Here is a 26,142-nt window from a genome sequence, read left to right on the forward strand (position 1 = left end):
CTAAATAAATCTATTAACCCCTAAACCGCCATTAATCCACATCGCAATTAACATACTAAATATATTAACCTCTAAACCGCCAAACCCCACAACGCAAACTAAGCCCCCTAACCTAACACCCCTAAATTAACCCCATTACATAAATTAAAATACATTACACAAAATAAAAAAGTCTAACATTAAACAAAATAATAAACCACATTATCCAAAATAAAAATTTAAACCTAATCCCTATGAAAATAAAAAAGCCTCCCCAAAATAAAAACACCCCCTAATCTAATGCTAAACTACCAATAGCCCTTAAAAGAGTTTTTGTAGGGCATTGCCCTAAGTTAAACAGCTCTTTTACCTCTAAAAAAGACTAAATCCCCCATAACGGTAAAATCCCCCACTCACCAAACCCCCAAAATAAAAAAAATAACACGAAAAAAAAACTAAACTACCTATTGCCCCTAAAGGGGCATTTGTATGGAATATCAGATTTTTTCAAGATCAAAAAACCCTACTCTAAAAAAATTAGTTTAGGTTTAAGCTTTTTTATTTGGATAGCTTTGTTTATTTTTTTCTGTCATTTTATATATATATAAATTTAGCTTGGGGGTTTGTATTGTTTCAACATACACTGTCCTCTAGGCAGGCTTATCGCCTAGTATATACAGAAAGGAACAATTTCCCATACAAGCTTGCTTATCCACATGTATGCATCCATTCACTTTAGTTACCTTCCAGTAATTAAAAATGCTGAATTTGGTCCCTGGTTGTACATCAAAATGTTTCAACTGTATATATTGTATATATGTCTGTCTTCAAGGAACATTACATTTAAAGTTAAACTTACCGTAAAGGGCCAGATTACAAGTGGTGCGCTAATTAACGTTCCCACTCAACTTTAACTGCGCTAGAAGTCTGCAATATTGTTTTTAATCATTTTTATTAGATGGTGTTATTATGAGTGTAACTATACTTTGTAATGTATTTTTGATGTGTTTTGTGACACTTTTTTGTTTTGCGAAGAAGTTAACCAGAGCTCTGAGGATGCGGTAATAATTCTAGTGTAAATCGCGATTGTGCTCAAGCAATCGTTTTTACTTTCAACTCATAATGCCAGCGGTAAGCCCAACGAATGTAAACACCCCACGATAAAATGTTTTGTAATCTGGCCCAAAATGTTTAATTCCACTGCCAATAGAAAGACTTTGGTGCATACTACAGGATTCAGAGTTCTGATCCATTCCTCAGCAATTGTTTGATCAGGGCTAGAGCTAATTTGTATCTATCCCTAATTGGCCAAAGCAAAAGAGTTAAACTCTAAAGAGTTTGCAAGGTTCTGAGGCAGCAAAACAATGCGGCACAAACATATATTATGCAAATTCCTTTGGTGTTCTATAACAACATATAAAGGAAAAGCCAGCAAAGATAAAGAAAAAAAATAACGCAATCCTCAAAAATCCAAAATAAATATTATCTAAAGAATGATGGGCAAGTTATGAATGGAAAATCTGATAGACAATATACCACTGATGTTGATGTTGACTAATTTTACATCCCGAGGGAACCATGGTAGAACGGTTTTGTGTAGTTTAATGATAATTGAGAAAACCATTCAATCCTTTCGACTTAGCAAAAAATCTCCTATTGGATAATGGGTGATGATTGTTTTTCCGGTCATGTAGCACAATGGCAAAATATTATTCCAGGGATAATAAGAAACATCCTGTGACTAACTGACTAATAGGCGCTGAGGTTTTACTGTTATGGTCACTGGTTTGTTTATTTCTGTTTCCACTTATAAAAACAATTGCTATTCACTTTTAAAAATAAATATATAAATACAACATAGTTGAAAACATGTTTTTAATTGATAACATTGTCATGTCATTTTATTATTTACAAAAGGTATATATTGTAATTAGGTATATATTTATCTACATGTACAGTATATTTTACTATACATAGTAATGTAATTTAAATGAAATTCCAGTGAGAATTTTATCAATCTAATGCACTGGTTTTCAATAGTGATGTCGCGAACTGTTCGCCGGAGAACAGTTCCCGGTGATCTTAGCTTGTTCGCGTTCGCCGCAGCGGGCGAACATATGCGATGTTCGATCCGCCCCCTATTCGTCATCATTGAGGAAACTTTGACCCTGTATCTCACAGTCTGCAGACACATTTGAGCCAATCAGCAGCAGACACTCCCTCCCAGACCCTCCCAGCTCCTGGGCAGCAACCATTTTAGATTCATTACGATCCTGCATTCTTAGTGAGAGGAGGTTTAGTGCTGCTGCTGGTGATTTTATAGGGAAATAGATAGCTAGGCTAGTGTATTCAGTGTCCACTACAGTCCTGAAGGACTCATTTAATCTCTGCTGTAAGGACAGCACCCCAAAAAGCCCTTTTTAGGGCTAGAACTTCAGTAATTATTTTTTTTTTTTTAATTTTATTTGCATTTGCCTGCCTGTCAGCCTGTGTGTGAGGCTCACAGCATATACTGTGATTAATTCTTCTGTGCCACCACTGATATCTGCTTAACAGATATACTGTGATTAATAGCTCTGTTTTCCACCACTTATATCTGGTGTAACATTACATTAAAAAAAAAACTTTTACATCAGTCTGCTATTGTTATTTAATTTTAGTTGCCAGGCCAGCGTGCCACTAGTGCCAGCCTGTGTAAGGGCCTAAGGGAACATTAGTGTAAATTTAAAAAAAAACTTTTACATCATTTTGCTAGTGTAATCTTATTTCATTTTCCATCAGGCCTGTGTGTCAGGACCACAGCATATACTGTGCCTAATTGCTCTGTTTTCCACCACTTATATCTGGTGTAACATTAGTGTAAATTTAAAAAAAAAAAACTTTTACATCAGTCTGCTATTGTTATTTAATTTTAGTTGCCAGGCCAGCGTGCCACTAGTGCCAGCCTGTGTGTCAGGCTCCCAGCATACACTGTGCCTACTTCCATCCTCAGTGCCACCACTCCTATCTGGTGTAACATTAGTTTAAATTTTGTAAAAAAAACTTTTACATCAGTCTGCTAGTGTTATTTAATTTTAGTTGCCAGGCCAGCCTGCCACTAGTGCCAGCCTGTGCGTCAGGCTCACAGCATATACTGTGCCTACTTCCATCCTCAGTGCCACCACTCCTATCTGATCATCATACCTGATGTTTTAAAGCACGTTATTCCAAACAATTTAGGAATGTTAGGTGATTTATCCCCTTTATGGCTTAAAACCAGACTTTGCATCAACTATGTAATTTTCCGTGGGAGTTTTGCCATAGATCCCCCTCCGGCATGCCACAGTCCAGGTGTTAGTCCCCTTGAAACAACTTTTCCATCACTATTGCGGCCAGAAAGAGTCCCTGTGGGTTTTAAAATTTGCCTGTCCATTGAAGTCAATGGCGGTTCGCCCTGTTCACGAACATTTGTGGAAGTTCGCGTTCGCCGTTCGCGAACGCAAAATTTTAGGTTCGCGACATCACTAGTTTTCAAACCTGTCATCAAGCCTCCCCAACAGGCCAGGTTTTCAGAATTACCTTGGATGAGAGCAGGTAAAATAACTGTGTTTACTAAACAGCTGATTGTTTCACCTGTGCTCCAGTTCAGTAATTTTCAAAATGTGGCTGGTTAGGGAGGCCGAAGGACAGGTTTGAAAACCAGTTATCTAATGTCTATGGCCTCTAGTTATAAAGCAGTCAACCGCAAATACGCTGGAATTCCGCAGCGTATTTGTGGCGAGGCTGATTCGCTGTAGTTATCAAGCCCTACAGCCCAGCAAAAGTCGAATTTGGTGACGTAACATACGATCCGCCAGACTCAGTCCAACACAGATCGATGGTTACGTCACTACAGATGTTCCGAATGCAAACTGACTACTTTTGCTAGTTATCAAAGAACTAGCAGGTACGCTCGCCACTATTCCGGGACAGCGTACCTGGTTTTCAATCCGCCGCCCTGGAGGCAGCGGATCCCATAGGAATCAATGGGAGTCTGACAGCAGAGAGAGCTCATGGTCGCTGCTGCTCGATATCCCATTGATTCCTATGGGAAGTGTCTGCACCTAATACCCTAACATGTACCCTGAGTCTAAACACCCCTAATCTGTCCCCCCTACACTGCCGCCGCCTACTTTATACTTATTAACCCCTAAACCGCCGCTCCCGGACCCCTCCGCCACCTACATTATACCCATTAACCCCTTATCTGCCGCCCCATATACCGCCGCCACCTACATAAAGTTATTAACCCTTATCCTGCCGATCCCGGACCCTGCCCCCCCTACACCGCCGCCACCTATATTACATTGATTAACCCCTAATCTACCCCCCCTACACCGCCGCCACTATATTAAATGAATTAACCCCTAAACCTAAGTCTAACCCTAACCCTAAAACCCCCTAACTTAAATATTATTTATATTAATCTAAATAAATATTCCTATATTTAAATAAATTAATCCTGTTTAAAACTAAATACTTACCTATAAAATAAACCCTAAGATATATACAATATAACTAATAGTTACATTGTAGCTAGCTTAGGGTTTATTTTATTTTACAGGCAACTTTGTATTTATTTTAACTAGGTACAATAGCTATTAAATAGTTATTAACTATTTAATAGCTACCTAGCTAAAATAACTACAAATATACCTGTAAAATAAATCCTAACCTAAGTTACATTTACACCTAACACTACACTATCATTAAATAAATTAAATTAATTAACTACAATTACCTAACATTAAATAAAATTAACTAAAAATAACTAAAGTACAAAAAAACAAAACTCTAAATTACAGAAAATAAAAAAAATTACAAGAATTTTAAACTAATTAAACCTAATCTAAGCCCCCTAATAAAATAAAAAAGCCCCCCAAAATAATAAAATTCCCTACCCTAAACTAAATTACAAATAGCCCTTAAAAGGGCCTTTTGCATGGCATTGCCCCAATGTAATCAGCTCTTTTACCAGCCCTTAAAAGGGCCTTTGAGGGGCATTGCCCCAAAGTAATTAGCTCTTTTACCTGTAAAAAAAGAAATACAACCCCCTCAACATTAAAACCCACCACCCACACACCCCCTACTCTAAAACCCACCCGATTCCCCCTTAAAAAAACCTAACACTACCCCCTTGAAGATCACCCTAACTTGAGCTGTCTTCACCCAGCCGGGCACAAGCGGTCATCCGATCTGTCCAGAAGTCTCCATCGAATTCGGCGCAGAAGAGGTCCTCCAAGCGGCAGATGTCTTCATCCAAGCGGCATCTTCTATCTTCAATCAACCGGAGCGGAGCCATCTTGAATCCAGCCGACGCGGAGCCATCCTCTTCTTCCGATGTCCTAACACTGAATGAAGGTTACTTTAAATGACGTAATCCAAGATGGCGTACCTTGAATTCTGATTGGCTGATAGGATTCTATCAGCCAATCGGAATTAAGGTAGGAAAAATCTGATTGGCTGATATAATCTGACCTTATAATTATATAATATATATATATTATATATATATAATTGACCTTGCATTCTATTGACTGATGCAATCAGCAAATCAGATTGAACTTCAATCCGATTGGCTGATTACATCAGCCAATCGGATTTTTCCTACCTTAATTCCGATTAGAATCCTATCAGCCAATCGGAATTCGAGGGACACCATCTTGGGTGACATCATTTAAAGGAAGTTATTTTAGCTAGGTAGCTATTAAATAGTTAATAACTATTTAATAGCTATTGTACCTAGTTAAAATAAATACAAAGTTGCCTGTAAAATAAAAATAAACCCTAAAATAGCTACAATGTAATTATTAATTATATTGTAGCTATCTTAGGGTTTATTTTACAGGTAAGTATTTAGTTTTAAATAGGAATAATGTAGTTAATTATAGGAATATTTATTTATTTTAATTTAAATAATATTTAAGTTAGGGGTGTTAGGGTTAGACTTAGGTTTAGGGGTTAATTCATTTAATATAGTGGCGGCGGTGTAGGGGGGTAGATTAGGGGTTAATCAATGTACTGTAGGTGGCGGCGGTGTAGGGGGGGCAGGATATGGGTTAATAAATGTAATGTAGGTTTCGGAGGGCTCCGGGTGTGGTGGTTTAGGGGTTAAACATTTAATTTATTTGCGGCGGGGTCCGGGATTGGCAGGATAAAGGTTAATAACTTTATGTAGGTGGCGGCGGTATAGGGGCAGCAGATTAGGGGTTAATAGGTATAATGTAGGTGGTGGTGGGGTCCGGGAGCGGCGGTTTAGGGGTTCATATATTTATTATAGTGGCGGCGGGGTCCGGGAGCGGTGGTTTAGGGGTTAATATATTTATTATAGTTGCGGAGGGGTCCAGGAGCGACGGTTTAGGGGTTCATATATTTATTATAGTGGCGGCGGGGTCCGGGAGCGGCGGTTTAGGGGTTAATATATTTATTATAGTTGCGGAGTGGTCCAGGAGTGGCGGTTTAGGGGTTAACAAGTTTATTTAGTTGCGGCGGGGTCCGTAAGCGGCGGTTTAGGGAGCAAAACAGTATAGTATAGTGTGGGTGCTTAGTGACAGGGTAGCAAGAAAGCTGCGGAGAAGCCGATGAGCAGCGAGATCGATGACTGTCAGCTAACAACAGTCCGCTGCTCATCACTCCGTACTTGGTGCGCGGCTTCTTGACAGCTTTCTTGATAACTTTGGCGAACGTATTCAGGTCCGCGGCGGCGAAGTTAGGCGAGCGTATTAGGCAGGCGAATGCAGGTAAATACAGAGCTTCATAACTAGAGGCCAAGGTCTTTTTTTTTTTTTTTCATTTAAAATTTCCCTGACTGCTCTTGATTTCAAGTATATAGTGATCCAAAACTTATATCTTCCACTGGGCCACTATTCATTAGCTTCATCATTTGCATTCTAACATACTTCTGCATTTATTATTCAGTCTAACTCAACTTCAGCATCATTCAAATTTCCCTAACCTAACAGATATATCTTTAAGGTATTGTTACTTTGATACAATGAGCTTGCCTGTCTACTGTGAGATGCTTTATTTCCATTAGAAGATATTTAAACTGAGGTGAAATAGTACTCATCTGTGGTAGCTTTGTCAAGTATTATATATATATAAAAAAAACATTAACTATCTAACCTAGAGCTAAGTTTTCATTATTTTGTTTCTTGGTCCATCAAGTGGACATTATAAGTAAATTGAGACAACCAGCAGTATTTATAACACATGTGACTTACAGTGTTTAATGTGGGTGAAGATAATTTCCTCAGACGAGGACATATTCCTTTTTGGTTAGCTAAGGGGTGAGCCACCTTGGCACTCCAGATGTTTTGGAACTACATTTCCCAAGATGCTCAGAAACTTAAAGCTGGCTGACGATCATGGGAAATGCAGTTCCAAAACATCTGGAGTTCCAAGGTTGCTCATCTCTGGATGGTTTAGACAGAGCATGACACTTTAAACAACATCCCATTTTACTTCTGTTATCAAATGTATACTTTGCTGAAGAGTAAACCTTGGTAGATTTATAGGCATTCAGAGACTAGCACATGTCTTTAGCACTCTAATACAGCAGTGTTTTCAACTGTTTGTAGCAATGCTATGTATTGCTGCTAAACCCTGCCACTGAAGTTTGGTTGACAAAGGACTAGATTTATAGACACTCATTAGACCTTGAAGAACAGAATCAACATAGAGGTTGAAAAAGTATGCATTTCTTTAGCACTTCATTCTCCCCATATGGGTTTGTAGTTAGAACACCCGTAGTAGGATGAAGTTGGTGATGGAAATTAAAATTTAACTTTTATTAGTTTAGTTAAAAAAAATGAACACACAACATAAAAAGTTAAAAAACACAAAAAGTTGGGGCCAATAGACTGAGTTGGTCAAATGGCACAGTGACCAACTCAGTCTATTGGCCCCAACTTTTTGTGTTTTTTAACTTTTTATGTTGTGTGTTCATTTTATTTTAACTAAACTAATAAAAGTTAAATTTTAATTTCCATCACCAACTTCATCCTACTATGGGTGTTCTAACTACAAACCCATATGGGGAGAATGAAGTGCTAAAGAAATGCATACTTTTTCAACCTCTATGTTGATTCTGTTCTTCTAGTTAATTCATGCATAAGCACTCAAGCTAAGGAAATTAATCCATTTTGATAATAGCATCTCCCCCATACCAGTGTAGTGCTGTTGCACTTTTTAGTTTTCAACTCATTAGACCTTGTGTCTAAAGCAAGACTGTGTTTTAGAATTTTTAGTGGGCATTCCTTTTATTTACATACGGCTAGATTATGAGTTTTGCGTTATGAGCGGCTCGCTACTAACTTGCAAGTTATTTCCACCGCTCACCTCCCTATAGTTCTGCTATTATAGGTTTGCAAAAACCCGGCGTCAGCAGGCAATATGGCAGCATTGCGCTCCATACCACACACAAATACCAGCACTGCTTTGAGCTGGTTTTACATGCTCGTGCACGATTTCCCCATAGACATCAATGGGGAGAGCCGGCTAAAAAAAAGCCTAACACCTGCAATAAAGGAGCGTAAAGCTCCGTAACGCTGCCCCATTGATTCCTATGGGGAAAGAAAAGTTATGTTTACACCTAACACCCTAACATAAACCCAGAGTCTAAACACCCCTAATCTGCCACCCCCGACATCGCCAACACCTACATTACTCTTATTAACCCTAATCTGCCGCCCCCGACATCACCGCCACCTACCTACACTTATTAACCCCTAATCTGCCGCCCCTAACATCGCCGCCACCTACATTACACTAATTAACCCCTAATCTGCCGCCCCCAATGTCGTCACTATCTACATTACACTTATTAACCACTAATCTGCCGCCCCCAACGTTGCCGCCACTATACTAAAGTTATTAACCCCTAAACCTAACCCTAAGTCTAACCCTAACACTCCTAACGTTAATATAATTAAAATAAATCTAAATAAAAATTACTATCATTAGCTAAATAATTCCTATTTAAAACTAAATACTTACCTGTAAAATAAACCCTAAGCTAGATGCAATGTAACTAATAGTTACATTGTAGCTATCTTAGGTTTTATTTTTATTTCACAGCTAAGTTTGTATTTATTTTAACTAGGTAGACTAGTTAGTAAATAGTCATTAACTATTTACTAGCTACCTAGTTAAAATAAATACAAATTTACATGTAAAATAAAACCTAAACTGTCTTACACTAACACCTAATATTACACTACAATTAAATCAATTACATTAATTAAATACAGTTAACTAAAATACAAAAAAAAGAAACACTCAATTACACAAAATAAAAAAGAAATTATCAATTATTTAAACTAATTACAGCTTATCTAATAGCCCAATAAAAAAGTCCCCCCCAAAATAAAAAAACCCTAGCCTAAACTAAACTGCCAATAGCCCTTAAAGGGCCTTTTGCGGGGCATTGCCCCAAAGAAATCAGCTCTTTTACCTGAAAAAAAAAATACAAACAACCCCCCACCCACACAACCAAACCCCCCAAATAAAATACTATCTAAAAAACATAAGCTCCTCATTGCCCTGAAAAGGGCATTTGGATGGGCATTGCCCTTAAAAGGGCCTTTAGCTCTTTTCGGTGCCCAAATCCCTAATCTAAAAATAAAACCCACCCAATAAACCTTTAAAAAAACCTAACACTAACCCCCGAAGATCCACTTACAGTTTTTTTCATCAAGCCGGGAGAAGTCTTCATCCAAGCAGCAAGAAGTGGTCCTCCAGGCGGGCAGAAGTTTTCATACAGACGGCATCTTCTATCTTCATCCTTCTGATGCGGAGCGGCTCCATCTTCAAGACATCCGGCGCAGAGCATCCTCTTCTGTCGACGGCTACTGAAGAATGAAGGTTCCTTTAAAGGATTACTATCTTTTACTATTTTTTATTAAAAACAAACCCCATATAACATGTAATAAGCATAAACTAAAACATACTGACCTATAAATGTTGTAAAACGAAGAAGCATAACGGTAGAAAAATCATATTTAGTTTTCGGTGATTACGTCACGATATCCAGCCCACAAATGTCGGCACTACGTGTTAGGATACAGTAACCAATCATATTGCATGTTTATGCATCTCATTAAGAGACTAATTTGTCCTACTGCGCATAAAATCGGCGAAATATCGCATGCGCATTTTCAACTAGTGAATCCGAAGTTACCCACAGATAGGAATCACGCTTGCGCATTACAAGGAGTGACGGTTTCTGTGACGTTGCGCAATCTTGCGCATGCGCAGAGCTTATTAGAGGCGCCATATTCAAACCGCGGTTGTCACCCCGGATTGCACAGGAGTTAAGGATACCCACGGAGTGGGTTTGGAAAGCAATAAATAATTGAAGAAAGAAATCGGCAAAACGGTAACAATCTCATTATGAGATTATATTGAGAAAATGTTTGATTAGGGTAGTTAGTTCGTTACAAGATTAGATATTTTTTGCTTACAGTGTCCCTTTAAGGGACGTCATCCAAGATGGCGTCCCTTGAATTCCGATTGGCTGATTTATATCAGCCAATCAGAATTAAAGTTGAAAAAATCCTATTATCTGATGCAGTCAGCCAATAGGATTGAGCTTCAATCCTATTGGCTGATCCAATCAGCCAATAGGATTGAGCTTGCATTCTATTGGCTGTTCCAATCATGTAGAATTCATAAAGACTGTATTGTCTTTGTAAAGTATCTTGTCTTGAGGTTGAGTCTTGCTATTATAAAGGCTGTGTTGTTATTTTTCTTTACCTATTTGTAAGGTTTTTTTGTGCCCCGTTATAATATTAATAGCTCTATTAGAGCTATAGTGCAATAATAAAATCAGTAGTTCAACCTTTGTATTATTGTTTCCTCATGTCTCTTTAAAGTTTTCCATTCTGCCTTCTGGGGTGGCCAAAAACAAGGCAGTGGATTTATTCTGGGTCATTGTGAAGTTGTCAAGCTGTACTTTATGAAGATACTGTGGATCACTGTTTCTGTGATGACAAATGTTCAAGCTATGAAGGTCACATGGGAGGACGTCCTTTTGGCTGTCAGCAGTGAAAGGTTAACAACTTTGGCTCATTCATGTTTATTGTTAGTATAAAATATTCTTAAGTTACTCTATTTTTTGGCAAATCAAGTCTATCATTTCAATCTGGCTATATGTATTCTAATAGAAATCTAAAACAATAAAGCCAATCAGATGTGATAATCATCTTAGCATGTGCTCCATACTGAGAGTCTTAATGGAAGCTTTCAGATCTCTACCCCTATGGCAATGGGCTGCCGGATGCGCTTTATTATATACAGTATAATGCAATTTCTAATTGCCTGTATAGGTCCTGTGTCTAAAAAAAGCTGAGAGCTGAAAAAGAGGTATTTTAAAAGAAATGTTATAGGTCATTCAGAATAAGTTGAACGTTAATTATTATACTAAATATATTAGTTGTATGCTGATTTTACTGCATCTTTGCAGGCTGAATTGTTTATGGTTAAATTTCTAAAAGATGCCTTAGCATAAATTGCTATAACCCAGCTACACTTCTGTAAATATTATGGTTTTAAAAAGGCTTACACATGTTATGTGAGAGTGCCAATTATTAGTATTGAAGAGAAGTACCCAGATGTAAGGACGCAGCTGGATTAATAATGTAACAGAATGGGAATTTATAAAAAAGCAAAACACTTTTGCTTCTGTCTGCTGAAATGTCAGTTGAAGTGACTCAGATATCTTGTGGGACTTTACAAACTCTTAATATTCACACGTGCATTCCACACCCATTGTTTATACCACTAACAATAATACTATTAATAATGAGCACATTATAAAACATTCTACATCTACAAATATATTCTGTTTGATTTACTAGTAAATTATATTAACTAAAATGAGCTGTAAACTGGTAACTTGGATATTTGCCTCTTCTTGACAGATGACAGTGATGCAAGACATAAATTACTTTTCTTTCATAACATATGGGGAGTCCACAACGTCATTCAATTACTAGTGGGAATATCACTCCAGCAGGAAGAGGCAAAGAGCACCACAGCAAAGCTGTTAAATGTCACTCCCTTACCCATAATCCACAGTCATTCTCTTTGCCTCTGTCAATGGAGGAGGTGAAGTTTGGTGTCAGAAGAAATTAATTCCTTTTTTGGCGTACTTTTCCCTGCAAGCAATGATTTGGGTTTAGCTGAGTCCACTTCAATCTCTTCAGTAGAGTAGTGGTAGCTTTTAAGCAGTTAGGAAGTTGTGAGGTAGTTTTTGCTTTGTTTCCAAACACATTGCAGCCCATGGTACAGAAAGCCAGTTGGTTACTCTGTTCTTTCTTTTTCTACAGGTCTCTGTAAGGAGTATGTGTCCTTTCACTCCTTGTGAGCTGTCTACCTGCCGGACAGCTAGATTGCAGGTAAGTGCTTTTGTCTTCTAGGTCTTGGAGACTTGCACTTCAGAAGAATATTTCATATGCAGTAGATGGGGACAATTTTAAAATCCTTTATACAGGATTCTCTTTGGCAGTGGGCAGGCACATTATGTATGTTGAGACTAGGAGGCCGAATTATCAAGCCGTCAACTATGTTGCATTCGACGGCACCAATAAACTCGCCTAACATCGCGGCCGCGGATCTGAATACGCTCTCCTTATTTATAAAAAAAAGCTGTCAAAAAGCCGTGCACCAAGTACGGGGCAATAAGCAGCGGACTGTTGTTAACTAACAGTCATCGATCTCGCTGCTATTCGGCTTTTTACCAACTTTATTTATACCCTGTCACTAAACACCGCCACTATACTAAAATGTTTAACCCCTATCCCGCTGCTCCCGGACCCCGCCGCAACTAAATAAAGTTATTAACCCCAATCCCGCTACTCCCGGAGCCCACCACAACTCTAATAAAGTTATTGACCCCTATCCCTCTGCTCCCGGAGCCCACCGCAACTCTTATAAAGTTATTAACCCCTATCCTGGCGCTCCCAGACCCCTCCGCAACTAAATAAATGTATTAACCCCTGGCCTCGCACATCACTACCACTTACTAAACCTATTAACTCCTAAACCGCCAGCCCCCCACATCGCCATAAAATAAATTAAGTTATTAACCCCTAAACCTAACAACCCGCTAACTTTACATTAAATATTAACTCATCCCTATCTTACAATAAATGTAAACTTACCTGTAAATTAAAATAAACTATATTAAACTACTAATTAATCTACCCTAACTATTATCCTACAAATACATTAAACTATATTAAATTATTAATTAACCTATTTTAACTATTATACTAAAATTACATTAAACTAACAATTAAAATAATATATTACATATTTAAAAACCTAACCCTACTCAAGTTATTTAAATCTACTATAAATAATTACTAAGTTACAAAAAAATAACAACTAAGTTACACAAAATAAAAAACACTGTTACACAAAATAAAAAATAAATGATCAAATATTTAAACTAATTACACCTAATCTAATAGCCCTATCAAAATAAAAAAGCCCCCCCAAAATAAAAAAAACCCTAGCCTACAATAAACTACCAATGGCCCTTAAAAGGGCCTTTTGCAGGGCATTGCCCCGAAGAAATCAGCTCTTTTGACAAAGGTGGAGTCCCAAAACGCGCGTCGGAGGGAGTTAGGTTCTTTTTCAGCCCAAAGTCCCTAACTTAAAATTAAAACCCACCCAATAAACCCTTAAAACTAAAACACTAACCCCCGAAGATCCACTTGCAGTTTTCGAAGACCAGACTTCCATCCTCATCCAAGCGGCAGAAGTCCTCAGCGAAGCTGGCAGAAGTCTTCATCCAATGCAAAATTGCTGGTGATTAACAAAGCTGTGTACTGGAAGGCCCAGGAGGCTACATAACAAGTGGTTGATGAAGTAGGTGCAGTGAGTGAAGATTATTATGGTGGTGGGAAGTTGGAATATCAATCATATAACTCTGTCACTTAAGTTAGAAGAATAAAGAGTGGTAGCGGATGTGTGGCACAGAAGTCTCGGTGGTTGTAATCATCTTATTTCAAAGGGATTATAATTGAAGATTAGTCTGTTTATAGGGATTAGTCTGTTTAAAGGGATTATAATTGAAGATTAGTCTGTTTATAATCTTTGCAACTTTGAACAATACAATTTATCAAGATAAATGTTCAATATTACATTTTGCTTGATTGGAATGATGACGATAGTATTGCAATACTGAAATACAGATGCTTTCTAATAAAATATAATTGGGACAGTACATCTTTGCAGATCAGTTGATACAATAAATTGTTGCAACTTTAAAGAGACTGCTACAGGAGATTATCTCTTTATAATCCAAGTTCTGGAAATATCACTGAGGCCGTGAACTATGATATATTTTTTTATCCTTTTGATTTTTTTATCTTTATTTTTTGCAGGTGTTGCTGTTTTTTCCCTTGGGACGCCTTGGGGTTACTTCTATTTTCTTTTTTTTATATATTATGTATTATTATTATGTGACTTATTTGGCTAATCATTTTGAGCATCGATTGTGTTTGGTGGATGGGGTTTGTGTGAAGAGGAGTATGTGAATAGATTTACCCACATGTTTCAGCTGTTTGACTCACTATGTTAAATTCTTTTGATTTATTGAATTAAAGCATTTCTAAGACTCAAGTGCTGGGATTTTTTATAACATTTATTTAGTTGCGGAGGGGTTCGGGAGTGGCGGGATAGGGGTTAATAACTTTTTTAGAGTTGCGGTGGGCTCTGGGAGCGGAGGGATAGGGGTTAATACATTTATTTAGTTGCAGCGGTGTCGGGGAGCAGCGGGATAGGGGTTAATAACATTATGTAGGTGGCGGCGATGTCGGGGCGGCAGATTAGAGGTGTTTAGACTCAGGGCTTATGTTAGGGTGTTAGGTGTAAACGTAATTTGTTTTCTAGAAATCAATGGGGTATCTGGCAGCATCGAACATAAGCTTTCACTGCTTTCCGACTCCCATTGATTCCTATGGCATCCTCGGCCTCCAGGGTGGCGGATTGAAAACCAGGTATGCTGGGCCGGAATAGTGGCGAGTATACCTGTTAGAAGTTTTATAACTTGCAAAAGTTGTCAGATAGTGCCGAATTTGTATTCGGAACATCTGTAATGACGTAAGCATCGATCTGTGTCGGATTGAGACTGGCGGATCACATGTTACTTCACAAATTTCAACTTTTGCCAGTCTGTAGGCTTTGATAAATGGGTCGAATCAGGCTCGCCACAATTACGCTACGGAATTCCAGTGTATTTGCGGTTGACTGCTTGATAAATATCCCTCTAGGGGTTAATCTTCCCTTTATTGGGATGTTTTTTCTCTTTGGGCTAATTTTATGGAAATACTTTATTAGTACGTGTGTGGGGCTTATGTTTTATACAGGGATTTATGTATAAATTTAATTTGGCAGTTGGTGTTCTTTGCTTGCTTAGCTAAAACAGTGTAACTTGCAGACTGCTTGATCGTTTGTGTAAATTTAGCTCCGGTGTTGTAGGCAGAGGGAAATGCGCGCCTTTTACTTTCTGCATAGTTGTCTTTCTCTGCCGGTCATGTGACTTCTCTCTGCTCTCGGATATTCATGGAGCGGAGCGGCGTCATTGAGTTTTAGTCTCTTCAGTGTCAATCTACCATACAATCGTTTTAGAGAATTCTGGCAGCCAAATTGTGTATAAGTGTTACTGTAAAGCACCTCAGCCTGTCTGAGTTGTAGGGGGCCTGATTGGTTTATTATTTGAAAGAATTTTTGCATAACGTTAAGCGGCTGGGGTATTAAAAATTCTTAAAGTAACAGTGTATTTAAAAAATGTCTACAATGTGGGGAATTTTTTATTTAGTATTATGGACATGGAAGACTGTCTTTTGACAAATGCTTGTTATGCCTAGAGGCATACATTGTTTTGCCTATGCAGTTTTGTGCTGCATGCTTAGCTAGAACACTTCAATATAAAGATAAATTGTTGCCCGCTGAACCCAATGTCTCTCAGGATGATACTGTTCAGGCAATGCCACAGCTTTCTCCTCAAATGTCCAAAGCCTCTATGGCGTCACTTACAGTGCCCTGCAGTTTCTCTCAGATTCTTGGAGTTTATTTGCCTGCAGATTTTGCTGTGCAGGTATCTGTGGCATTATCTGCTTTTCCTATGCTGTGAAAACGCAAGAGGAAAATTAGACATTCAGATAGTAAGGTTTGTGTTCCACCTACTGCTATGCAGGTTGCCCTCCCTCATAAGTCTGATGAGGAGGATACTTCAGTAGCCTCTGAGCGTGAAATCTCAGATTCAGACAGTATTATTGCTTCATCTGATACTGAAGACATAAACTTCAGATTTAAGCTTGAACACCTTTGTGTACTGTTAAAGGAGGTATTGGCTACTTTGGACGACTCCGATACTTCTGTTCATTGTCAACCCTAAGAAGTCTAGTAAACTTAATAAATACTATAAATCTCCGTGTCCTAAATATACTCTTCAACAAAGGACAAGTAATGTGCGTGAATGAAATTTCACAACAATGCTGGATATATGATGCAAAAACTAGTGTCAAATGTATATAATTATACAAAAGTGAAAAATTATGAATAGTTAGAGTGTAACACAATGAAAAATGTGAACGCAATATATCGTAATATACAGTGCCAAAAATATATATAAAGTGTAATGTGTCCTTCTAATGGTGACCACAATTACAAAGTAGCTCCAGCAGCAAATATTGAGATCCTAAACCCAAATATCTATAAATGCACGTGAAATAGTGAGCAAACAATAGTAGCAAGTGATATTATAGACACACAATGGTGAAATATTGCGATACAGGATACATACAGTAATCAAATACCCGGGTACTATAGTATATACGAATAGTCCTTAAACATAGTTCAAGTGATGCAGATTTTTCTCCGGGTGTCCACTCATAGCGGATATGCGGCAGCTGCTACTCCTTCCAAGGCTGATGGCACCAGCGACAAACTACAGATGAAAGGGAGACAAAAGGAGGCGCCACAATAGTGTGAAATCGTAGGTAAAGGGACCCCCACAACACGATACAGGATCACTTACTGAATATAGAGCACTTGAGAAGTGCCACAGATGCAGGCTGAACTATTCAAAGCTGTCCAGCGAGCTTCTCCTTCCGGTCAAACAGCCAAAGGGTTAACTTCAAATTGCCCCACACGTATTGGGATCAAAGATAAGCCCAACAATAGTGGATTCCCATTTGGGAAAGAAAATCCAGCTATATATAGGGCTAAAAAATAGTTCAAAAGTCGGATCGACTAGTAAAAGCAATAATAAAAACAAGCGTGATGACAAATAGGTAAAAATATAACCAAAAAGTTTATTTAAACCTAATACACAATCGGGGATGATTATTGATTTTGGACTTAAATAGTAACCTTTCCTCTTCCGAGTTAAATGTTTTTTCATATTTGTCCTTTTTCTTAGAATTAAACAAATCAGATCTTACTTTATTTCTAGCCTTTTGGTAGCCTAATTCTATGAGTTTCGATGGATAATCTCTTGCAAGGAACCTCTCTTTTAATATTTGTGATTGCTCATCAAAAACAGATATCTCTGTACAATTTCTGCGTATTCTGCAGAATTGATTGAATGGAATATTTTCTTTCCATGGTTTGTAATGGTTACTTTTAAAATTCAAATAACTATTTGTATCTACAGTTTTAAAAAAAGTCTTGGTTGAAACAGACCCTTTTGAATCCCAATATAATATAAGATCCAAAAATTCAATTTGTTCCTTTGAGATGTTCGAGGTGAATGTCAAACCCATATTGTTGGCATTCAAAAATTCCACAAATTCCTTTGCCTCAGACTCTGTTCCATCCCATATAAAGAGCAAATCATCAATAAAGCGGCCATAGAAGACCAGGTTTGCCCTTGCTGGGGAATTATATATATACTCCTCTTCAAAAGCCCCCATAAACAAGTTCGCAAAGCTTGGGGCGAACCTGGTCCCCATGGCCGTGCCCTTTATTTGTAGAAAAAACTGCTCCTGAAACACAAAATAATTGTGCTTTAACACAAAAGAAATAGCATCTAACAGGAAAATTTTCTGTTGTTCAGGTAAATAAATGTCTCTAGATAAAAATTTGTCAATAGAGCTGATCCCTAAATCATGCGCTATATTTGAATAAAGTGCCGACACATCACATGTCATCCAAACTAAGTTTTTTATATCTAAATTGTTTAGTTTAGATAGTTTATTTATTAAGTCTGGTGTGTCTTTTATATACGATGGTAAACACTTTACTTCTTTTTTTAGAAACGAGTCTATGTACTCGGATAGATTACACGTGAGATTCCCGATCCCCGATATAATCGGGCGACCGGGAGGATTATTTTTACATTTATGGATTTTAGGGAGATGGTAATAGTATGCAAGACTGGGGGTACCTGGGTTTAAGAATTCTTTTTCTTTCTTAGTAAGGATCCCTTTATAGAACCCATCATCTATAAGTTTAACCAAACCAATCATATATTTTTTGGTAGGGTTAAAAGATAATCTTATGTAGTACTCCGGATTGAATAAGATCCGGTTAGCTTCACCAACATAATCTCCCCAGTCTTGCAATACTATTCCACCTCCCTTGTCGGCCTGTCTAATCACTAGAGACTGATCTTTTGCTAACTTTGATAGGGCTTTTACTTCATAAATGTTCAAATTTGAGGCCTTACTCTTACTACTATTTTGATTGTTCAAAGAGCTGAAATCTTCTAAAACTAAATCTTGAAAGAGTTGAATATTATGATTAGTGATGGGTGGATTAAAACTAGATTTCAACATTAGATTGGAATGAACAAAATCATCGAACAGAGAATCACATAGATCTTCTGGTTCATAGTAGATGATATCTGTAGTGGGTCTTTCAGTCATGTCATTGGTAATTATTGGTAAACGTTTATTTTGTTTCAATTTTTTGTCACAGAAGTATCGTTGTAACGATAACTTCCTGACAAATTTATTTAAATCAACAAATAATTCAAAGATATTGTGTTCATTCGAAGGACAAAAAGACAGCCCTCTATTAAGAACACATATCTCTTCATTTGTCAAAACATGGCTGGAAAGATTAAAAATACCCTCTTTCATTCTTTTAAGTTTCTCCTTTTTGGCAGATTTTGCTCTCCCTCTGCTGCCACGTTGGCGTATGTTCTTTTTCTTGGTGGCGGAGTATAGAAACCTTCCTTTGCATGATTTGTTTCCATTTGTTTTAATCTGATAGGTATTTGTCTTTGATGTTGTCTGTGAAAATCTTGTCTATTTGAAAAACCTGTGGTCTTTCTGCTCTATGTTCAGATTCTGTATTATAATATGTCGAACTCGAAGGTTTAAAATGGTGACCCTTGTTATGAAAATAACTCGTGTTACCATTGTTGTTCCCATAATCCCTGTCTTGTTCTCTTCTATACCAATCGTTATCCTCTTTTCTATAGTCTCTAAAATTATTCCTCTCTTTATGTTTTTCTTGGGGATAGAAACTTTCTCTATTTCTCCAAGTGGAGTTATATTGTCTAGGAGAATTATGTCCCCTATTGAAATCCCTGTTGGTATTAAAATTATTATTATTATGGTACACATGTTCTCCATTATTAAAACTTAAATTCTTTCTTTTATCCTTTGGTTTCTTGTATTCTACTTTGATCCAATCCTCTTTTTTAGAAGAATTTTTTATATTGGGGTTCTCTTCTAAATCTATACCTTCTTCTATAGCGGTTTCAGAAGGAATTTTATTTGTATAAATGCATCCTTCTGAATAGTCTTTTTCATCTCTGGCTAATTTCTTAGATTTAATCTTAATTAGTTTCTTCTGATATTTATCTGTTCTTTCTAAAATCTCTTTATTCTTACTTTCATACTCGGAGTGTTGTTCATATTTAAGAAGAGCTGCTTGGAGTTCTTCTATTAAAGATTCAGTATTATTCAACAACATTTCTCTATGTTCAATCAATAAATCTATTAATTTGAAGGAACACTCAGATAGTAGATTTTGCCATTTTGATGTTAATTCAGCATCATTAGTGAATGAACATAATTTAGATAATCTAAGACCTCTGGGTATATGCCCCTTCAGTTTGTATTTTTTTAAAGTGTCAATATCCCACCAGTGTCTGTGTTCTTGTTTAAGTGCATCCTCTAATTTAATAAATAGTTGTGTCATAGATAGACTGCTATTGTCAGTGGATGTGGATATTTCAATAAAATTATCACACGTGCTAAGAGTCAAACGACTCTGATTACGGATTTCCTTACTTTGCATTCTGCAAAAATAATAATAATATAGTTTATAAAGTTCAACGAAAAGTCGCTCTTCACCAAAGCCTACTAGTGAAAAACAAAATGTGATATGATATAGTGAAGGCGCCTATAAATAGTGCACTCTAATACAGTGCATACAAAAGATATATAAAAAATATAAATCTCCGTGTCCTAAATATACTCTTCAACAAAGGACAAGTAATGTGCGTGAATGAAATTTCACAACAATGCTGGATATATGATGCAAAAACTAGTGTCAAATGTATATAATTATACAAAAGTGAAAAATTATGAATAGTTAGAGTGTAACACAATGAAAAATGTGAACGCAATATATCGTAATATACAGTGCCAAAAATATATATAAAGTGTAATGTGTCCTTCTAATGGTGACCACAATTACAAAGTAGCTCCAGCAGCAAATATTGAGATCCTAAACCCAAATATCTATAAATGCACGTGAAATAGTGAGCAAACAATAGTAGCAAGTGATATTATAGACACACAATGGTGAAATATTGCGATACAGGATACATACAGTAATCAAATACCCGGGTACTATAGTATATACGAATAGTCCTTAAACATAGTTCAAGTGATGCAGATTTTTCTCCGGGTGTCCACTCATAGCGGATATGCGGCAGCTGCTACTCCTTCCAAGGCTGATGGCACCAGCGACAAACTACAGATGAAAGGGAGACAAAAGGAGGCACCACAATAGTGTGAAATCGTAGGTAAAGGGACCCCCACAACACGATACAGGATCACTTACTGAATATAGAGCACTTGAGAAGTGCCACAGATGCAGGCTGAACTATTCAAAGCTGTCCAGCGAGCTTCTCCTTCCGGTCAAACAGCCAAAGGGTTAACTTCAGATTGCCCCACACGTATTGGGATCAAAGATAAGCCCAACAATAGTGGATTCCCATTTGGGAAAGAAAATCCAGTTATATATAGGGCTAAAAAATAGTTCAAAAGTCGGATCGACTAGTAAAAGCAATAATAAAAACAAGCGTGATGACAAATAGGTAAAAATATAACCAAAAAGTTTATTTAAACCTAATACACAATCGGGGATGATTATTGATTTTGGACTTAAATAGTAACCTTTCCTCTTCCGAGTTAAATGTTTTTTCATATTTGTCCTTTTTCTTAGAATTAAACAAATCAGATCTTACTTTATTTCTAGCCTTTTGGTAGCCTAATTCTATGAGTTTCGATGGATAATCTCTTGCAAGGAACCTCTCTTTTAATATTTGTGATTGCTCATCAAAAACAGATATCTCTGTACAATTTCTGCGTATTCTGCAGAATTGATTGAATGGAATATTTTCTTTCCATGGTTTGTAATGGTTACTTTTAAAATTCAAATAACTATTTGTATCTACAGTTTTAAAAAAAGTCTTGGTTGAAACAGACCCTTTTGAATCCCAATATAATATAAGATCCAAAAATTCAATTTGTTCCTTTGAGATGTTCGAGGTGAATGTCAAACCCATATTGTTGGCATTCAAAAATTCCACAAATTCCTTTGCCTCAGACTCTGTTCCATCCCATATAAAGAGCAACTATTGTGGCGCCTCCTTTTGTCTCCCTTTCATCTGTAGTTTGTCGCTGGTGCCATCAGCCTTGGAAGGAGTAGCAGCTGCCGCATATCCGCTATGAGTGGACACCCGGAGAAAAATCTGCATCACTTGAACTATGTTTAAGGACTATTCGTATATACTATAGTACCCGGGTATTTGATTACTGTATGTATCCTGTATCGCAATATTTCACCATTGTGTGTCTATAATATCACTTGCTACTATTGTTTGCTCACTATTTCACGTGCATTTATAGATATTTGGGTTTAGGATCTCAATATTTGCTGCTGGAGCTACTTTGTAATTGTGGTCACCATTAGAAGGACACATTACACTTTATATATATTTTTGGCACTGTATATTACGATATATTGCGTTCACATTTTTCATTGTGTTACACTCTAACTATTCATAATTTTTCACTTTTGTATAATTATATACATTTGACACTAGTTTTTGCATCATATATCCAGCATTGTTGTGAAATTTCATTCACGCACATTACTTGTCCTTTGTTGAAGAGTATATTTAGGACACGGAGATTTATATTTTTTATATATCTTTTGTATGCACTGTATTAGAGTGCACTATTTATAGGCGCCTTCACTATATCATATCACATTTTGTTTTTCACTAGTAGGCTTTGGTGAAGAGCGACTTTTCGTTGAACTTTATAAACTATATTATTATTATTTTTGCAGAATGCAAAGTAAGGAAATCCGTAATCAGAGTCGTTTGACTCTTAGCACGTGTGATAATTTTATTGAAATATCCACATCCACTGACAATAGCAGTCTATCTATGACACAACTATTTATTAAATTAGAGGATGCACTTAAACAAGAACACAGACACTGGTGGGATATTGACACTTTAAAAAAATACAAACTGAAGGGGCATATACCCAGAGGTCTTAGATTATCTAAATTATGTTCATTCACTAATGATGCTGAATTAACATCAAAATGGCAAAATCTACTATCTGAGTGTTCCTTCAAATTAATAGATTTATTGATTGAACATAGAGAAATGTTGTTGAATAATACTGAATCTTTAATAGAAGAACTCCAAGCAGCTCTTCTTAAATATGAACAACACTCTGAGTATGAAAGTAAGAATAAAGAGATTTTAGAAAGAACAGATAAATATCAGAAGAAACTAATTAAGATTAAATCTAAGAAATTAGCCAGAGATGAAAAAGACTATTCAGAAGGATGCATTTATACAAATAAAATTCCTTCTGAAACCGCTATAGAAGAAGGTATAGATTTAGAAGAGAACCCCAATATAAAAAATTCTTCTAAAAAAGAGGATTGGATCAAAGTAGAATACAAGAAACCAAAGGATAAAAGAAAGAATTTAAGTTTTAATAATGGAGAACATGTGTACCATAATAATAATAATTTTAATACCAACAGGGATTTCAATAGGGGACATAATTCTCCTAGACAATATAACTCCACTTGGAGAAATAGAGAAAGTTTCTATCCCCAAGAAAAACATAAAGAGAGGAATAATTTTAGAGACTATAGAAAAGAGGATAACGATTGGTATAGAAGAGAACAAGACAGGGATTATGGGAACAACAATGGTAACACGAGTTATTTTCATAACAAGGGTCACCATTTTAAACCTTCGAGTTCGACATATTATAATACAGAATCTGAACATAGAGCAGAAAGACCACAGGTTTTTCAAATAGACAAAAAACAAGATTTTCACAGACAACATCAAAGACAAATACCTATCAGATTAAAACAAATGGAAACAAATCATGCAAAGGAAGGTTTCTATACTCCGCCACCAAGAAAAAGAACATACGCCAACGTGGCAGCAGAGGGAGAGCAAAATCTGCCAAAAAGGAGAAACTTAAAAGAATGAAAGAGGGTATTTTTAATCTTTCCAGCCATGTTTTGACAAATGAAGAGATATGTGTTCTTAATAGAGGGCTGTCTTTTTGTCCTTCGAATGAACACAATATCTTTGAATTATTTGTTGATTTAAATAAATTTGTCAGGAAGTTATCGTTACAACGATACTTCTGTGACAAAAAATTGAAACAAAATAAACGTTTACCAATAATTACCAATGACATGACTGAAAGACCCACTACAGATATCATCTACTATGAACCAGAAGATCTATGTGATTCTCTGTTCGATGATTTTGTTCATTCCAATCTAATGTTGAAATCTAGTTTTAATCCACCCATCACTAATCATAATATTCAACTCTTTCAAGATTTAGTTTTAGAAGATTTCAGCTCTTTGAACAATCAAAATAGTAGTAAGAGTAAGGCCTCAAATTTGAACATTTATGAAGTAAAAGCCCTATCAAAGTTAGCAAAAGATCAGTCTCTAGTGATTAGACAGGCCGACAAGGGAGGTGGAATAGTATTGCAAGACTGGGGAGATTATGTTGGTGAAGCTAACCGGATCTTATTCAATCCGGAGTACTACATAAGATTATCTTTTAACCCTACCAAAAAATATATGATTGGTTTGGTTAAACTTATAGATGATGGGTTCTATAAAGGGATCCTTACTAAGAAAGAAAAAGAATTCTTAAACCCAGGTACCCCCAGTCTTGCATACTATTACCATCTCCCTAAAATCCATAAATGTAAAAATAATCCTCCCGGTCGCCCGATTATATCGGGGATCGGGAATCTCACGTGTAATCTATCCGAGTACATAGACTCGTTTCTAAAAAAAGAAGTAAAGTGTTTACCATCGTATATAAAAGACACACCAGACTTAATAAATAAACTATCTAAACTAAACAATTTAGATATAAAAAACTTAGTTTGGATGACATGTGATGTGTCGGCACTTTATTCAAATATAGCGCATGATTTAGGGATCAGCTCTATTGACAAATTTTTTATCTAGAGACATTTATTTACCTGAACAACAGAAAATTTTCCTGTTAGATGCTATTTCTTTTGTGTTAAAGCACAATTATTTTGTGTTTCAGGAGCAGTTTTTTCTACAAATAAAGGGCACGGCCATGGGGACCAGGTTCGCCCCAAGCTTTGCGAACTTGTTTATGGGGGCTTTTGAAGAGGAGTATATATATAATTCCCCAGCAAGGGCAAACCTGGTCTTCTATGGCCGCTTTATTGATGATTTGCTCTTTATATGGGATGGAACAGAGTCTGAGGCAAAGGAATTTGTGGAATTTTTGAATGCCAACAATATGGGTTTGACATTCACCTCGAACATCTCAAAGGAACAAATTGAATTTTTGGATCTTATATTATATTGGGATTCAAAAGGGTCTGTTTCAACCAAGACTTTTTTTAAAACTGTAGATACAAATAGTTATTTGAATTTTAAAAGTAACCATTACAAACCATGGAAAGAAAATATTCCATTCAATCAATTCTGCAGAATACGCAGAAATTGTACAGAGATATCTGTTTTTGATGAGCAATCACAAATATTAAAAGAGAGGTTCCTTGCAAGAGATTATCCATCGAAACTCATAGAATTAGGCTACCAAAAGGCTAGAAATAAAGTAAGATCTGATTTGTTTAATTCTAAGAAAAAGGACAAATATGAAAAAACATTTAACTCGGAAGAGGAAAGGTTACTATTTAAGTCCAAAATCAATAATCATCCCCGATTGTGTATTAGGTTTAAATAAACTTTTTGGTTATATTTTTACCTATTTGTCATCACGCTTGTTTTTATTATTGCTTTTACTAGTCGATCCGACTTTTGAACTATTTTTTAGCCCTATATATAGCTGGATTTTCTTTCCCAAATGGGAATCCACTATTGTTGGGCTTATCTTTGATCCCAATACGTGTGGGGCAATCTGAAGTTAACCCTTTGGCTGTTTGACCGGAAGGAGAAGCTCGCTGGACAGCTTTGAATAGTTCAGCCTGCATCTGTGGCACTTCTCAAGTGCTCTATATTCAGTAAGTGATCCTGTATCGTGTTGTGGGGGTCCCTTTACCTACGATTTCACACTATTGTGGCGCCTCCTTTTGTCTCCCTTTCATTAATAAATACTATGATGTTCCTTCCTCTGTGGAAGTTTTTCCTGTCCCAGACTGTGTGAGGGAGATTATTTCACAGGAATGGGAGGAGCCAGGGATTCCTTTCTCCCCGTCTCCCATATTTAATAAATGTTTCCTGTTGCTGACTCCATTAAAGATTCTTGGCGCACAGTGCCTAAAGTAGAAGGGGCTATTTCTACTCTGGCTAAGAGAACTGCGATCCCTATAAAGTATAGCTGCTTCCCTCTTTAAGAATCCCATGGACAAAAAGCTGGAAGCTTATTTGAAG

This window comes from Bombina bombina, chromosome 5 (assembly GCF_027579735.1).
Source record: "Bombina bombina isolate aBomBom1 chromosome 5, aBomBom1.pri, whole genome shotgun sequence".
NCBI classification, from domain to species: domain Eukaryota; kingdom Metazoa; phylum Chordata; class Amphibia; order Anura; family Bombinatoridae; genus Bombina; species Bombina bombina.